This window comes from Delphinus delphis, chromosome 6 (genome assembly GCF_949987515.2).
Source record: "Delphinus delphis chromosome 6, mDelDel1.2, whole genome shotgun sequence".
Taxonomy (NCBI): Eukaryota; Metazoa; Chordata; class Mammalia; order Artiodactyla; family Delphinidae; genus Delphinus; species Delphinus delphis.
In genome coordinates, this window is record NC_082688.1 from 106,801,071 (window position 1) to 106,818,987 (window position 17,917).

General features: G+C 37.9%; 1 protein-coding gene, 1 long non-coding RNA gene and 1 other non-coding gene across 3 annotated transcripts in view; all 3 read right to left on the reverse strand.

Moving 5' to 3' along the window:
• Window positions 1–17,917, reverse strand: part of XKR6 (XK related 6) — a 270,536-nt gene that overhangs the window by 184,882 nt on the left and 67,737 nt on the right. The window lies entirely within an intron of this gene.
• LOC132427593 (uncharacterized) lies at window positions 1,610–7,393 on the reverse strand. Its single transcript, XR_009519941.1, has 3 exons — window positions 7,261–7,393; window positions 3,887–6,880; window positions 1,610–3,325 (listed from the first exon to the last, which is right to left on the reverse strand). It is a non-coding gene; the product is annotated as an uncharacterized lncRNA (long non-coding RNA).
• On the reverse strand, window positions 6,359–6,465 carry LOC132427792 (U6 spliceosomal RNA). Its single transcript, XR_009519998.1, has one exon. It is a non-coding gene; the product is annotated as a U6 spliceosomal RNA (small nuclear RNA).

Genomic DNA, 17,917 nt, shown 5'->3' on the forward strand with positions numbered 1-17,917 from the left:
TCATTCTTGCTTTCAAGTTCCAGTGAATACAGAAAGCAGGTGTCTGCCTCACTCATCATAGCCCTGGGTTTAATAACTCAAAGTTGGGTCTCCTAAGAAAAAGTCTCTAAGGAAAACACTTAATGTAGAATATGACAAGCTTTCCCTAATGAGCAATTCAGTGAGAATTTTGCAACATCCCTGGAGATAAAGGGAGGTACTTTGGAGTATTGTAAATCATGACTAGAGATCACTGACTTCCTCCGAACTTGCCTACAAGCACCTGTTCAGGAAGGATACCGACCTTCATCTTAAAGCTGCCAAAGGAAGAAATCTCAGTATCTTTCTTGGAAACTCACTCGACACCTTTTATATATATATATGTCACTTACACGGGTGGCTAGCGCATAAGTAGACGAGACATAAAAATTGGTATTGTGTGGCTTATACTTTTCTGAAAAATGCCCTTCTGGTGGGGGAAAATGAAGGTGATCACCCTACGGCCCAAACACATCTCGGAGTCATCCTTAGTTTCTCCTTCTTCGGGATTCTTTTCTCCGGTTCTTTTAAAACTAATAAAAGTAGTCTGGTCACACAAGACTATTCAATCTTGAACTTTAGTATTAGAGATAAGCGGAAATAAAAATGTTATAACCACTGCATAGTTCCTGGTCATATTAGTGTAGAATTTCCTGCATGTTGATGACTATTTATTTCACAGGTTGAAAAGTCACCTGCAAAGTAGTAAAAATGGTTTCCTCAAAGTTTGTATTGTAGCAGATCTTTGCATTATCAGTTCATTTTCACACAAAACTACCGGCAATTTGTCTGACAGATTTCCAGACAACCACTGGTTGAAACAGGATACCAGCTATCCTTTTAACTGCTACCCATAATAAGGTTATGACAATGACTCCCATGACACAGCAGTGCTGAAGTAATTATCTACACCTTCCCAAACTGTTCTCTGGCACCCTAATCAGTGTCCTATGAGTTATGGGTTGTGGGATAAACAACTGGGACCTTAATATGCTAATATTGCACAGAATATTGGAATTAACATTCCAAGAAGTAGCAGCTCCCAGCCTTCCGATTTCACAGGCCAATACAAAAATTTTTAAATATCTTTAGAGAACTAACTTGGGATGGCAAGCTTTTCATTTCTACCAAATAAGGGCATACAGTAGACAGGAGGACATGAAAGTTTAAAGGACATTTCTTTTTTTTTTTTTAACTGAAAAAATATTTTGAAGTCCTTACACTGTCTTTGCTTTTTTTTTCCTATTTTGCCTCAGATCAACACCCTTCCTCTGCTGCTCATTCAGGAACTGTGAGGATAGACTTCTAGTACCAAGCCTGACCTTGCATTCAGGGTCCACGGGTCACAGCTTACACACACTGACCCACACCACTGCTAATTCCAGATGGGGATCTTTCTTTTCCCTTCAAACTACAAATCCCACCTCCACCCCATTCCTACTGACTTACTACTGCTGTTAACTTGGACAGAAAACGGTCACAAACCTCCTATTTAGACCATCACATTTACAGATCTTTTTGTTCATTTCCTTTCCTTTAACTCACATATTTTATTTAACAAAAGTATCATTACTAAAAGCTCCTTCAGAGTACAAAGCTACTTTATTTGGACAAAGTTTGCTGCATACACAGAAATACTTGATATGCATTTCCAGCCAGCCCAATCCCAAGCATTTGGTAATTACAGCCAAAAGTTTGGAAACTCTTACTGGAGACATGGACCCTGTTTACAATATTTTTATTTTATGTGGAATGTGCGGAAAACAAACACACAAGAGCAGCTTCTAAGGATATTTGTACATTCCATGAGAAGTAAACATAGTATTGTATGCTGTAAAAGTTTACTCAAAAAAATAATTTCAAACTCTTAGGCTTTAAATAATGAGACTGTTTAAGTTTAATTTTATTACAGCAAGAGTCAGAATATTATATACAGTATATACTCCTTTACACAAAACACATTTGCACGTGTTTCTGAAAGCTACTTGTAAGAAAAAAACGTTTAGAGTACTATCACATTTTGAAAATGTCAGGATAATTTGGTAATATTTTCTAAGGGTTATGTTACTTTGTGTATTTTTTAAAGTAAGACATACCTGGATGGTCAATGTGGGTTCATGTGGGTTAACCTCAAATCTGGCATATTTTTGGACAAATCTTGCTTTCAAAATCTTATTGATGTGATCATTTTCTCTGCACATGATTTGTTTTACTAGCATCTGGGGGAAAACATATGGATCTCTCCAACTATCTCATTAACTCATGACTCTAGGACCTAGGCAAGCTCACAGAGAAGTCAGTTCTGGCTCATCCTGTGCCTGAGGCAGGGTGAGGGTTCACTCCTGGCCTCAAGAGGCCTGGGTGGTGAGGGAAAGAGTGGACAGTCACACCCAGCTGAGCATCAGAACAGAGCAGACGGCCAATGGAGACACCTGTCAACACCACAGCTAAAAAAGCTCTATTTTAAATACAATACTATGAACTTTTATAGGCAAATCTTAGAGAGCCAAGATTGCTAAGTCTGGATCTATTCTATTTCCCCGCAGGCAGGGAGGGAGATGGAAATGCAAGGACACAAGTAGACTCCTTCAGAGGAAAGCAACGGAAACCTCCCATCACAGGCAGAACGAAACAGGACAAGAGGGAAGAAGCCTGGACAGTGCTGTTATAATTCTATCCTGACCTAAGACAAAGGGGCTAAAGTTGGGCAACATTTAGAAGAGCTGAAAAGGAAATGGAATAAAGTTACCTGGGAAGGAGAAGTGGGATAGATTTAACAGATTCTGATCAATTTTGGAATCCTATATGCTCAACGTTTTCCCCACATTTAGGTCAACAGTACAGAAAAAAAAGGACAGAGAACAAGCATCTGGGCACAGATGAACTCAGGCTCCTCTCTCAGGGCAGGTGAAATTGGGAGGCACATGTTGTAAAAGTCCAAACACTATATTCCAAAAGGAACACAGAAACACCTTTGAATCGGAACACATGACGTCTAACTTTAGTTAAGCTGAAGGACCCAGGCTCCCTCCACCAGTGTGAATGATCAAGAGTCGACTGTACTGACGGCAGTGTTTTAGAGGCTAGAGTTGTGTTTTTCTTACATTCAAGATATATGTTATCTGTCTACAGGTCCAATTCATAAAAGACATTCAAATTATGTTTCACGTACAAAAGCGGTGAAGTCTAAGATGTTTCCAGAGTGTGCTGTGCTGTAATCTGATGATGATCTTCCATCCTTCTACTCGGTCCCAAAATTACTTCCTTCAGATTTCTTGATTTTTCAAGGATGACCTTCTCAGTGAAGCTGTATTTGGCAGAAAAGTCCCAATGAATGCCGTAACAAGCAGTTGATCTGAGATTCCGAAATGGAGATTAGAGCCACTCAAATGGAATTTTTTGTCAAAACACGTTTCTAATAAGATAAATCAAAGCATCCCTCTGTGTCAAAATATGAACTGAAGGCAGTTTTCTCTAAAGTTACAAATAGATTAATAAAATTCAGAAATAATCATACACGCAGGAAACTTGAAAGGAATAAAGAACAAAATATCTAGGAATCTCAACAATTTTCCTGAAAATATGCTACAAATTTCAGAGTCACAAAATAACAGAATCCCAAATTTCCAGTCATTATGTTAATTTGAAGTACACATTTCACACCATGAATGTGGTATCTTAAAACATGAGAAAAAAAGTTACATTTAGGTAGAATACCTTTATAATGATTAAAAATTTTAGGAGAAATATGCTCATTTTTAAAAACAAAACATTAATATTCAACTGACTATGAAATAAATGCCCCTAAACCAGCAGGAGGTAGGTACTACCTAGGAGGGCTGTCCCATGCCTCAGGCCCTATTCTTACCATTTGCACCTTTGGGGCAGCCCTTTGCAGAGTTTTTGCTCCATGACATCACAAAGCTCTGGACTGTGGCTTCAGTTCAGTGGGTAAGGCAGTAAGCATCCTTCAGGATCTGGCGCTCCATTCAAAGGTGACAGAGAACTACAGACGGAGAGTGACAACAAAGCTGGAGCAAGGTCAGAAGTAAAATGAAGATGGTCTTTTAGATCAGGGCTTCCTGAATGACAACCAAGGGCCATCCCTCCACCCTCAGAAATGGAAGTTTTGTTGGGGAAACGATCCATAGCTTTCTGCCGGTTTTCAAAATGGGGTTTAAAACTTCCAAAATACAAATGGCCATCGTTCGAGGCTCACTTTCTCTATGTGCCCCTATGTACTGACTGTACCCAAAGATCTAATGATCCCTGGGTAACTGAGTCAATTTCTGAATCCTCACAGCGATGTGCAAGGCCGTGAAGTGCAGTGATCCAAGAAGGTACAGACCTTCCCATGAGACATACACACTAGAAATGCTATTGTAGTACAACTTTAAACAAATTTAGGTTTTATTTAGAAGTTTCTAGAAAGCAACCATCAAATTCTGATTATATTCATGCCATCAATTCTCTACTATGTTCAGTATTCTGCATTATTTCCTAAAGTTATACAGCAGGGATGAAAGACCCATTTTTAAAATATTTTCTCTAATATTTAAGATATTTATTTTGAATTAAGCTAATCTTTGAGCTACATGCCCATTCATAACATACCAGAATAAAATCAAACTCATTGTTAGTAAATGCACTGATATTTCCCAAGATCACCTGCCACTATCCTTAAAATACTGCGGCATGCCAGTGTGAAGTACCCAAATTAAATCGGAATGCCTCCTGTCCAAGGGATTTCACACGCTACCTCATAACCTCCAGGAAACGAATTCCCTGCCCTTAGTGCACCTTCGGTTAGTTATATAAGAGCTTACCACCCCGCCCCCATCCCCACCATCATTTTCATTCTTAGGCTCTTAAGTTTTCCCCTCTCCTGGGTCTCTTTCATATGTACTCACAGTGTTCACAGAATCTAAGAAGATCTTTAAAATATTCATTCCAGTAGGGACCAAGTTTTTTCCTGCCTAATTCCTTTAGGGTATATCAAATGCCTAGGCCCGGTCAATATTGTGGCTAGAATTGGCTAAGAGGAAACGCCTCTATTGACAAAAGTATCACAGAAAGAGAGTTCTGTTTTGTTTTGTTTTTTTTGCGGTACGCGGGCCTCTCACTGCTATGGCCTCTCCCGTTGCGGAGCACAGGCTCCAGACGCGCAGGCTCAGCGGCCATGGCTCACGGGCCCAGCCGCTCCGCGGCGTGTGGGATCTTCCCGGACCGGGGCACAAACCCGTGTCCCCTGCATCGGCAGGCGGACTCTCAACCACTGCGCCACCAGGGAAGCCCCACAGAAAGAGAGTTTTTTAAAACCAGTTGTAATGGGAAAGCAGCTAAATAGGCAACACATTTAGATTAAAATATAACTTGATTTTTTAAAAAATCTATCTGATGTTTTCATTGTGCCATTAAATATATATCAGCCAATTCCTCTTCAACCAAGCAAAGCAAGGGAGGAGGGGGAGGGTGCGGTTACAGTGTAGTTTATTTAGCTTCTAAATGCCTTCTAATAGAAATGTTATGAAAACTTCTGTTCTACACCAATTTCTGTATTACTGGATAATCTACCAATAATAAAACTTGCAATAAACAAATAATTAACATCCTACTGAGCTACCACTCAACCTCTGTAGTTCCCTGAATTCTACTTATCCTTTCCCTTTAATCCTTTTTCAAGTTGCTCTGAATACGGTCTTTAAAAAAAAAATCAATCTTTCTCCAGTTTTGGTCAAAACGATAGGGAGGCAATCATATTTGACCATCAAAATAACTACCCACCCAGAATGTTCCTCAAGTTCCTAATCCCAGCAGGAACAGGCCAGAGAAGATAACCACCAATAATGGAACTCCAGTCACCCAAGCACTGATTCTCCTATCAAATACATCTCCACCCATTTCTAGGGTCAAGAATGACCTAGTTCACATTCTGGGTCTACATGAAAGTAGCCTATAGTTTTAGAACAGTGTACATAGAATATAGGCAACTTTCTATTTTTTAAGGGAAACAGCCCTTCTTGGAAAGTCAGGTTTTGTTCCTTCTCCTTTTCATTCACACAGTCTGCCTCTTGGCATTTTCCTCTCCAAATTTATTCACTCAACAACAGGGGGAGAGGAGGAGGTGAAACTGAGCAGCTCCTTTCCCTCCTCATTGGCACTTCCGTCCCACATAATAATATCTAACTTGAAAACTGGCAGCATTTTGCCACAAATGTATTGGATATATCGGATAGAATTTGCATATTCTGATATAGACCATGTTGAGGCCATTTCCAGGTTGAAGTTTTGTAATTACTACCTTTAGGACTGTCACCTGATGATTTTTTTTAATTAATAAAAAAATATGGAACGCTTCACAAATTTGCCTGTCATCCTTGCACAGGGGCCATGCTAATCTTCTCTGTATCGTTCGAATCTTAGTATATGTGCTGCCGAAGCGAGCACTCACCTGATGATTATTTTATCTTCTCTCCTCCTGATCAAAAATTACCTCTGATCTACGTAAGCTACACTACAAGGTAGGCAGGCAAAGAAGCTGACCAAATTGGCACGGGAGGATTACATAAACTGCCTGGAAAAATATGAGGTCAATGAGAGCCCCCAAATCTTCAAAAGATAATTGTCTCCAGAGTATGACACTAATAAATGATAGCTGAGAATTTGAGACATGCATGCTAACTTAGAAATACAAAATTATAATGCCTATTCTTTTATATACTTTTTATTAAATCTATTGGTTCACCTAGAAAGTCATTATATATACAAAAACAACAATTTCCAGAGTTCCTAAATATTTCCAACATATTCAACTTAGGGATCCAAGATTCTGAACATGCCATCACCAAAAAAAATTGCAAACCTAAAAAACAAAAAGGAAAAAAAATTAAACAATGTCAAAAGGAAAAGACTTTCTTAGAAAAGGTCAATATTTACTTTTATAATTTTCAAAACATTTTAAAGTTAATTTTTTTCTCATTTACAGTTATATGCTTGTAAGTCTAATATTAAAGTTTTCCTTAATAACAAGGCAGTTTACTTATAACAAAATAAATATTAAACTATACTCATACACATTACCTATTTAAATATTTACTGGGTCAAAATATCTTCATATGTACAGCTTCAGGCTTTAAAGTGGTATTAGATTTGTCTTTATTTTCTTTGAAAAGCTACCATTAAGGTAACAGACATTCAGATGCATAAATGAAATTACTGATTTCATTCTTATGTAACTCATACCTTTAGAAACTATGTTTTAGCCAGTTAGTAGTGGTGAAAGTCTTTGTGCTTCTATTTCATTAACTTTTAGCACATGAAATAAGAAAGATGACCTTCAAAGTTCTTGTAAGCTCAAAAAGGGTCAATCTAGATAGGCTTTATTTGAAAAAGAAAAACAATTTTGTTTGGGAAAATACAAGAAATGAGAATTTCTAAAAATAAAAATAATCAGTAATTCTCATTAAAACATTAATACACAAAAATGAACTATATGAACAATTCTTCTAACTACAGGCTTAAAAACCATGCTATTTAGACCAGCCTATTTAATTTTTCCATAGAAAATCAGGAGTTCAGAGTTCACATTTCCAAAAGAAGAGTAAAACAACAAATTAAGAGATAAGATAAAACAAGGAAACAACCTATTGTACATTGCTTTTCTTTAGAACAAGGCTAGGCTGAATTATCTAAGTATAAATTGAGGTCACAGATATATAGTCATTGCACTCCAGTCAACCAAAACAGTGCCTGGATTTACGTAACATGTGAATAAGTCTATTATCATAGAAAGTCACATACATGAATACGAAGAATATATTTTATAAATTTTAAGTCACTCTCAACATCTGAGAAAATACTGTCAGTAAAATACTATTTGTAATACTGTTTTTAAGAAAACACTGTTTGTAAGGAAATGAGGTGATGTTTAGAACTATATTACAACTGAGCCTCTAGAAGAGAACATGAAAATAAGCATGACTTAAAAAAATAATAATAATTCTTATTGTTGTCAGTTCCTTAGAATTTGCCCTCTGCGTTACTCTCTGGAATAGGATGACAATTTCATTTTCTCAGCACCTCATCACAATTAAACAAACTGATGCATAATTTAGACTAAATATAAGTACATTTATAATATTATTTTTGCTATTAATGCTGTTACGTGTAGTACAGGAAATGAAATAATATGAAGAGCCACTTCTTCAGAAAAAGTGGCTTAGTATAAAATTCGAACTTGAGCAAAGAATCTACTGAAATTCTATTCTGGGGGGGTGGAGGGATAGTGACTGCCTTATCAGCAAGGCTATATCAACACATTTAACAGGACATGGTCCGTTGGAATAAACTTAATAAAGAGAGCCACTACACTCCCTGAAAAATGTTTTACTACAATAGAGTGCTGTTATCTTCAACTATAAAATATATTTTGAACTAAGATACATGTAATAATTAGAGCAGAGTTTAACTGATACAACTAACATTCTTAATGGGCACTTTACCTTTTAAAAAGTAAAAACCACACACATACATAAAACATCAAAATTCTTTATGACAGAAAAGCAAAGCTGTGGCAAGAATCCTTACTTCCTACTCTGAAAACCTTATGAAGCCCGTAGTCCCTGTTAAGAGCAAGCTGTATTGGTTTGCAAAGGAAAAACATTATTTCAATCTGCAAATACCTAATGGGCTCAGGTGCTTTCGTATAATAAATATTTTGTTGTTACTTAAGTACCTCACAAGAGCTCATTTTTTTTAAAGTTATGTTTAAACAACTCTTAAAGGTTTAATTAATATGTAGTTTTATATAATTAATCCTTTTGTTATTAAACACTTGAACCAGTTTAGTTAGAATGGCAGCATGTTGTTTAATACCTTTTGTTCACAACTTAAAATTTTAAGCTTAAAAAGAAAGGAATTGGGGTAGGAGAGGAGACATGGAAAAACATGAAGGCCTCTCTTTGTCTCAGGCTTTGCCATTACCATTCTGTCTGCAGTGGTTTCAGGACGAGGCGATCGCACACCTTCTAGCCAGAAATCAGATGGCCTCAAAACAACCTCATTTCAGTCTTAGGCCTCATGTCTTTCGCTTAGAGCTAAAAATAAAAATACATGTGAATGAACAAATGGTCATGAAATGAAACCTTGAACATGACACTAAAATGTAAAATATTAGAAGGCATTATTAATCTCAGAAAAATGAAAATGTACACATTTCCATCCAGAGTACCACAACCTTATTTAGAAAGTGTGCTCTTCTTACCCTGTCAGCTTGCTGGGTATAACAATAACGACAATTTAATTCCAAGGTGGTTCAACAAAGCAAGAGTAATATTTTATTCATCTCCTGAGATTATGAAACATTTATTTATTTCTTACAGAGTTAAATATAACAATATCATTAACGAAGCTAATGATGTTAGACAGCAACTTAGCACTTCTTTACGCACATAAACCAAGGCAAGAAAGTAAAGTGTAACGCTGAACCAGAACAATGATCTGGCCCTAAGAAACACATTTTTGTGTATTTAGAACTCCTAGTCCAACAGTAATGCTAGTAGTAAGTGAAAATTAACCTGTTTCTACAAAGTGAGCGTTCACTCATTCCACAAATATTGAATGTTTCGAAGCACTGGAAGTCAAATGCTGAATATGAAAGATGGTTCCAAACCTCAGCGAGTGGGGTCCTAGCCTTTTATTTCCTAATTTTTTGTCTCGGGTCTTGGCTATAATGCTAAGGGGACAGAAAATAAGGATTGCTGTTTCCATGAGAGGAGGAGATCGGTATGTATCACACGACAGCTGAATGAGACTGCAGGACTGGAAACAAAACCCACTCAGAAGCCCCACGCTCATGCTGCGAGTGAACGCCAGTCACCAGTCGGTCTCTTCCCATGTGAAGCTTGTGTTTCCAAAACCCTACATCAATCCTGAAAATTAATTATCCTTCATTTGGAGAGCACTGGTGGTTTCAACCCCAAGTATAAACATCTCAGACTACTTTGTAAGGTTATGTCAGCCAAGAAACTAAAATCACTTAATAGAAGAGTACTTCATTCACCTGAAGCCACAATTTAAAATCAGAAATTCTGCTGCCAAAGCTACTTAAAGAGTTGGCCTTAACTATAGTGTAATGAAGACAAGTATCTCATAAATTTTTATACCATTCATACATATCCATTAAATTAAATACATAAATTACCATTAGAGTCTATACTAACATTGTTCAATGTTTTTCATTTCTCTGCTTGATCTATACCAATGAAATTCTTTGTGTAGGAATATGGTACATTACCAAAAAATATCAAAATATATACACATGATTCAATTTAAGCTCTATGTTTGTCTTAAATCAAGGGTCTATAAACACGTCTGAGTTAGCTTATCTTCCTTCATTTTTCATGTGAATTCCAACTAAATTTAATATCTGGACAACTGGTACAAAGTTAAATGGTTTGACTCTGAAGTTTCTAGGTCTCAGAACCACACTTTAGAGGAATAAACTGTAATTTACACTTAAGTATTTAGAATAAAGAAGAAAAGAACTGTTTTGAGTCATATCTAGGTTTAGGCTAAGGCTTGCCTCAAGTGAAAATATTAAAAACAAAATCAATGAGCTCTGAAGTCCATTTCCCACTGATGTTCATAAGATGATTCTATAAGTTTTATCTTGTGATGCATTCACATCTTCATCAAGGAAAACTGCATGCTGGTCTGATTTGTAAACAGTCAATGTATCATGTATGTCATAGATCCCTGCTTTTTCCAGTTGCAATAAATTTCAAAGAAGACATAAATAATTGATAGATACACTTTTGCTATAAGCCTTAAACATTCACTTATCTGTAAATTCCAAATCTGTGTCTTACATCAACAAAGAGAACCCACAGTTCTTCTCAATTCATATTTGCTAGCATTCTTTGGCAAAAAACGAAAAGTAGCTGCCTCTCCAAAACTCAGGTCTTTCCCTTAAGTAACTTTTATCCTCATCCATACTATGTTCACAGTTTCATTCCCCCCTTTGCTTCAATCACAGTATGTTTTGTTATACAAGTTACAGTTCTATCATATTCCCTGAACCAATCCATCCAACCCAGAGAATGCAACAACAACAAATATTTGACCCTATTCTTTGAATTCCACAATTTTCACTACTCTCACTTTGGTCAAGACCTTTAATGATAAAGTAGTGAGATTTTAATACTCAGAAGACATGCTTTATAGCTTATTAAGGCAAGTAATTTTATACTCAGTCTTGTTATATTAATCATAAAACTCCATTTGTCACTTCAAGACTGATACATTGAGGTCTCCCATTTAATAAAATCATTGAGTGCCAGTAAGTTAATTATAATTTCAACAGGGCTTCCCTGGTGTGGCACAGTGGTTAAGAATCCACCTGCCAATGCAGGGGACACAGGTTGGAGCCCTGGTCTAGGAAGATCCCACATGCATGGAGCAACTAAGCCCATGGGCCACAACTACTGAAGCCCGCGTGCCTAGAGCCCATGCTCCGCAGCAAGAGAAGCCACTGCAGTGAGAAGCCTGCGCACCACAATGAAGAGCAGACCCCACTCGCCACAACTAGGGAAAGCCCGCGCACAGCAACAAAGACCCAATGCAGCCAAAATAAATAAATTTTATATATATATATATATATATATATATATATATATATATATATATATATATATTTTTTTTTTTTTTTTTTTTTTTTGCGGTACATGGTCCTCTCACTGCTGTGGCCTCTCCCGCTGCGGAGCACAGGCTCCAGACGCGCAGGCTCAGAGGCCATGGCTCACGGGCCCAGCCGCTCCGCAGCATGTGGGATCTTCCCGGACCAGGGCACGAACCCATGTTCCCTGCATCGGCAGGCGGACTCTCAACCACTGTGCCACCAGGGAAGCCCATAAATTTATTTAAAAAAAAATAAATTTCAACAAATCATAGAATCAAACTTCTTTAAAAACAATGCCTATCTATTCAAGAGCATCCAATGTAAAATACATTCTCATGAAAATCAGTCCCTTAGTTTAGATGTTACTATAAATACATTTATCAGTCAGAAAATCTCAAATTCAAGGATTCTATAGGAAGAAGGGAAAATGCTCCAAAAAATGACATTGAGACAATTCTAGCAATTTGGAAAACTTAAGGCCAAATCTTTAACTTCATTCCTTAAGCCAAAACAAATTCTGGGTATACCACATTTAAAGTTAAAACATGAGACTATAAAAATATTTTAAAAAATTTTTTAAATAAATTCTGAAACACAGGAAGGACTTTAATTATGATTAAAAAAAACTAGAAGTTACAATTGATTTTACAAAAGACAAACCAAACAAAAAATCAATTATAAACAAAAACAAACAATAAACCAAGGTAAATATTTGCATCAAATATTAATATCCAGTTTTTACAAATTGCTAAGAAAAAGACAATCCACTGGAAAATGGACAATGATTATAGACAATTCACTGAGAAATAAAAATGATCTGTAAACATATGAAAATACCTTCAAATTCACTCAAAACTTAAGAAATGCAAATTAAAACATACTAACAGATGAAGAATGATTATCAAGAATCTGGGGGATGTGGTGCTCAAATTTACCACTGGGAGAGGTGTAAACTGGTGCTAAATTTTTGTGGAACAATGGCAATATCTATAGAAGTGTAGAAACCCACATGCTTTAAACCCACAAATTTGACTTCGGGGACTAGGATCCTTTATACTTCTTCTTTCATGTAAGCAAAATTATTTGTACATGGAGACTACTTATAATGACAATACTACACCAGTAATATTAATATACAAAAAATGAAAGAAAAAATCTGGAAAACAATCCTAACATCGGTCAAAAGGAAACTGTTTCCAAAAAATTATGTGTCATCTCATATAGCTGTGGGGAGGTGTCCTAGATATACAGGCTTCACCCACTATCTATCTGAAAGGACAGTGTTCCTATGAAACCCTTCACAAGCCAAAATGGCATAAAGCAAGGAAGCAATCTTGCTAACAGATGCACAAAATAAATCGAGATAAAGCACAGATGCTCATACATTTCAAAGCTATGGTGGCTGCATGCCGAGATGCTGAGTGCAGTTCCTGGGGAAGGAGCTCAGTGGGGCCGCTTTACCTGCTTTGGGTGTGCACTGCCTCTGTCACAGCTAGTTGGAAAACAGACACTGAACCCTATTTTGCTTTCTGTCTTTTTTCATAAAAGCAAAAATCCTCCTCAGAATTCTTCTGGTTAGTGAAAACAGGCACTAAGTAGGACTTTCTTAAAAACGAAGTGGCATAAAGCGAACTTTTGAAAACTGGGGAATACCTGTATTACTAAGTGCATAAATGACACTGCTGAACAGAAATATAATGTTCATTTCAAAAATAATTTTTAAAAGGCGTGCAGTATGAGTAAGAAAGGGAAAAACACGAAAATTATGAAAAGCTATCTAAGAAACTCTTAAAACATATAAGAATGGGGAGAAGCACTGTCTACTTATAAAGTAATTTTTGTTATATATGTAATAATTACAATTAAAATGTTTTTCAAGGATGCTTTCCTATTTCAGCATTTCAAGACTATGGATTGATTTCTCAAAATGGAAAAGAATTTATAGCCTTGAGTCACGTCTTGAGAGCCACCCTGTGAATGTGAGAATTGTTGAGGACCACAGAGGCACTCAGCTGTCACTCCTGATATATACTGTCAACATGGTCCTGGGCACTGTGCTTCTTGAAGCTGGCCATCGCTTGCTTCTTCTCATGTTCTTAAATCTGCACACCACATTGTGGCAGGCAAAGTTCACTTTCACTCCTGACTCCTATATACCAGGGACAGGTTGCGAGGTTTTGAGTTTACTTTTAAGGACCTAATGGGCTATCCAATAGCTCAGTGTGCGTGTGCCTCAAAGTCAGTTATTGATTGTTTACCATACCCTCCCATCCGAGAGCCGGCGCCAGTCCAGTAAAAGTGTGTTGTTGCTTTGGACTTCTCCAGTGATCTTGGACTCCAAACCCAGCTCCTTCAAAATCACAGTTTTGGGACTTTGCTGGTAGCGCAGTGCTTAAGAATCTGCCTGCCAGTGTAGGGGACACGGGTTCGAGCCCTGGTCCGGGAAGACCCCACATGCCACAGAGCAACTAAGCCCGTGCGCCACAACTACAGAGCCTGCGCTCTAGAGCCCCGAGCCGCCGCTACTGAGCCCGCGTGCCACAACTACCGAACCCCACGCGCCTAGAGCCTGTGCTCTGCAACATTCGAGAAGCCACTGCAACGAGAAGCCCGCGCACCGCAACGAAGAGTAGCCCCGGCTCGCCGCAACTAGAGAAAGCCCACGTGCAGCAATGAAGACCCAACGCAGCCAAAAATCAATTATTTTTTTTTTAATTACAGTCTTGCTATATTATGTGATACCCACTATTATAAACAATACATGAAACTGGTCAGGCTTCCCAGTAAAACATCACTGAAGAAAATCAGCCTCCTAGGTAGGAGAAACAAACAATGCTAAAAAAAATATTTGTCCATTTAAAAATGGTCTTTACTCTATAATCCTGTTCACATTTGTTCCAAATCAGCACTAACCGGAGGCAGAATCCCTGAATTATTCAGCAGGTCAAGGAGGCGCGTCCACCCTGGCACGACTAGATGCTGGCACTTGCAGGAGCCCTCCACCCTCAAAAGTTTACGGCAAATGGGCCTAACAATCACGATGCATCACTTCTCACTGGGAGCCATGGTGCGTAACCACTGGCACGTACACAATTTTGAACATTTTCAACCTTCATTTTTCTTTAGATGTTAGGCCACTATAATTGAAAGTGTTGTGGAAATTATCAGCAGATTAATATTAATTTTACTTGCGCCCTCACTAATAGATCACAATTTCCAAACCCTTCTCTCTCTCTTATCTAAGGGTACACAGGGATCTTCTTCTAAGGCTAACTCTTCCTCTATCACACAGCTCCTGTGGAATTTTAATCCTTCGTTTACATCTTCTGTTTTCCCTCCAATGGCTCCTTTCCTTTTGCCTACAGACACATTCAGATCTCCTGATCCTGAGACTGAGGCACGATCCATTTCCTTGAACACATCACTGACTTTAGAATGTCCTTCTTCCTCTTTTTCTTTACTGCCAAAATGCCAAATTTGAAGAGTGAGCTACATTTGTTCATTCACTCAAAAATATTTCCTGAAAAGTGACTATGTACCAGAGCCTGGGGACACAAATTAGCAAGGCCCCCTCCCTCAGGGAGCTTATGATTCCATTTACACAGATAAGCAGATACATTTATGGATTCAAAATGTTAACTGACACAAAGGAAAAACACTGGCGTCTATAACAGTATCATTGGGGGGCTTAATTTAGATTGGGCTGCCATTCCGTACGACCTGTGTGTTTGTGGTCCTACACATTGCATAGCAGCAATGGCGGGGTCTCTTGAAAGGAGTGACATTTCATGAGATCTAAAGGCTGAGCAGAAACTGGCCAGGCAAAGAACAAGAGAAGTAGCATCCCAGGCAGAGGGAACCAGATATGTGAAAGCGCTGGACAGCAGAGAACACCGTGACTTGGGAGGACCAGAAAGAAGAGTGGTTCGTCAACAGACCCTGACGGAGAGCACACAGGCACCAGCCAGGCCAGCCATCTCACGTGGCCCGATGAGGGCTGTGGCTTTATCCTGAGTGCACCAGGGACTGTGTTCATCTCTCACCCTTAACTCCTTAGCTCTTTGCAGCCTGACTTCTACTCCTCCCACACTCTTTTAACAGGCTCTATATGTGCTCCTAACATGTAGCACCTTTTCAGTCTTCAACTGACAGTTCAGCTTGTGAAATGACTTCTATCCTAAGTTTGAAAGCACGAGCTGTCATTGATTTTTGTATCTTCCACTTCTCTCAGTATTTAGCTTAATGTTTTATACATAGTAGGTATTCAAAATGTACACAGTGGATAAATCAGTCTTGGAAGAAAACACATTGACGAAAAGTTAATTACAACAGTACAGGAAAGCAAGCATATTTAATAAGATTCCCTATTAGTAGTATATTTGAAATTGCCTTATCTTATGCCTTATTCTCTCTCACAGTGATGGAACAGGTACAAACTCAAGCAAGAAATTCCTTTAAACAAATGCCGTAATATAATTTGATCAGTCTGCGAACACATGTTCAGATTACACTGCCATTCATTTGTGCTTACTGCAGTAGCTGGGTGCATGGCAGTGGTCTAGTTCTCCCATACTGAAATTATTAAAATTAGATAACAGACATCCAGGTAAAATAGACATTTAACTGAAAAGTATGATTCCTGTTACAAAGAATACAAGCTGATGCCATCCCCCACCAACTAGCCATTATATCCTGCAAGTTATTGTATGTATGCTTCCCTTTACATGTATGTATGTATGGGCTATTCGTTTTGAAACTTTGTAGAATATGCTATTCCTTTCATTTTTGATAATTTTAGCAAATGCTAAAAGTCAATGGCCACCACATTTATAGATCTGAGCAGGAAATCAACATACTTATGTTCCAGTAAATGAAAACAAGCAGCGAGTAATTTCACCTTATTCTGGTAGGTGGGGCAAGATGTCAAGTTTCTTAGGTTCAACATTTAAGGGTTCTGCCCACATTCTATTAGAACTGTTGGTACTGATCTAGAAAGAAATGTAAGATCTGTTTATTTTAGAAAGTAATATGCTTCCTCTACCGTGAGCTGTAGATGTTTTACCTCTTTGCAAGCCTTTTCTTTATGTCTACAGAATGATCTGAGTTGTGCCCACAACCAGCCCATCATATAATTAAGCTTAATTAGATATTTTCTATACAAAGCGAACAAAATGTACTTTCATTGTTCTTGTACCAAATTCCCCACATTATGTATCTTTTATAACCAAGAGTGAGAACTCTATAAAATTTAAATGTAAATGATAAAAACATTCTCCTCTCCTTCATCCTTTGTTTTACAATGGCTAGAAGACCGGATTTGTACATTCTGAAGTTTAATGTGTATACACATATCAGAATGTTTCTGCTTTCTGATGTCTAGTTTTCTTAGAAGTAGATTAAAAGGTTTCTATCTCTTTGAGATGCTTCAGCCTTGCGAAGAGAGATTGTGTTATCTAAAAGAAATGATCAGACTAATAGTTGAAACATTTTATAACTGGGTGGTCACTTTGCCCATGATGGGAAAGAAAGTGCCTGTGTTTGGCATTGAAACAGAAATAGAAAAAAGTGCCTGTGCTGGAAAACAGAACCACACTGTCTTAATGCAGAGATGTCTATGACAAGTCCACGTTCAATGAAGTGCAGGCCATTCGCGGTTTTACTATTAACTTTACAGTGTCATTCTTTTTTTGTAATTCCCAACGACACAGGCAACAACTACAGCCCGGTCTGGGCTCATAAGAAGAAGGTATACAGTTATTAAGAGCACTAATGCACAATAAAAATTTTTAGTGTTTTCCTGGCCTCAGTCAGTAACTGTTCTAGTAAAAGGAAAGCAAATAAGAAGGACTCAGGTACTTTAACTTCCTATGAGATACTCTTGCCCTCTGAAGTCACAGCCCTTTCAATGTCCTTCTCTGTGAAAAGCGACATCATTCTTCTAGTCAGAAATCCTCACAATTTGTTCCATTCCTCACCGGCCATATCCCTCTCTCATCACTGGAAATGTCCATCGTTATGGAGGGTTGCAGCAGCCACTAGAATCCCCTGATGAGTAAATTTGGTCTTCTAAACTGAATGGCAACCATTTAAAAAATTTTCACTACAGAAAATTTCAAATGTATATGAAGTAAACAGACTAGTGCCATGAACCCTCATGTACCCTCAACTCACTTTCAATAACTATCAACATTCTGACACTTTTGTTTCTCCACACACTCCTCA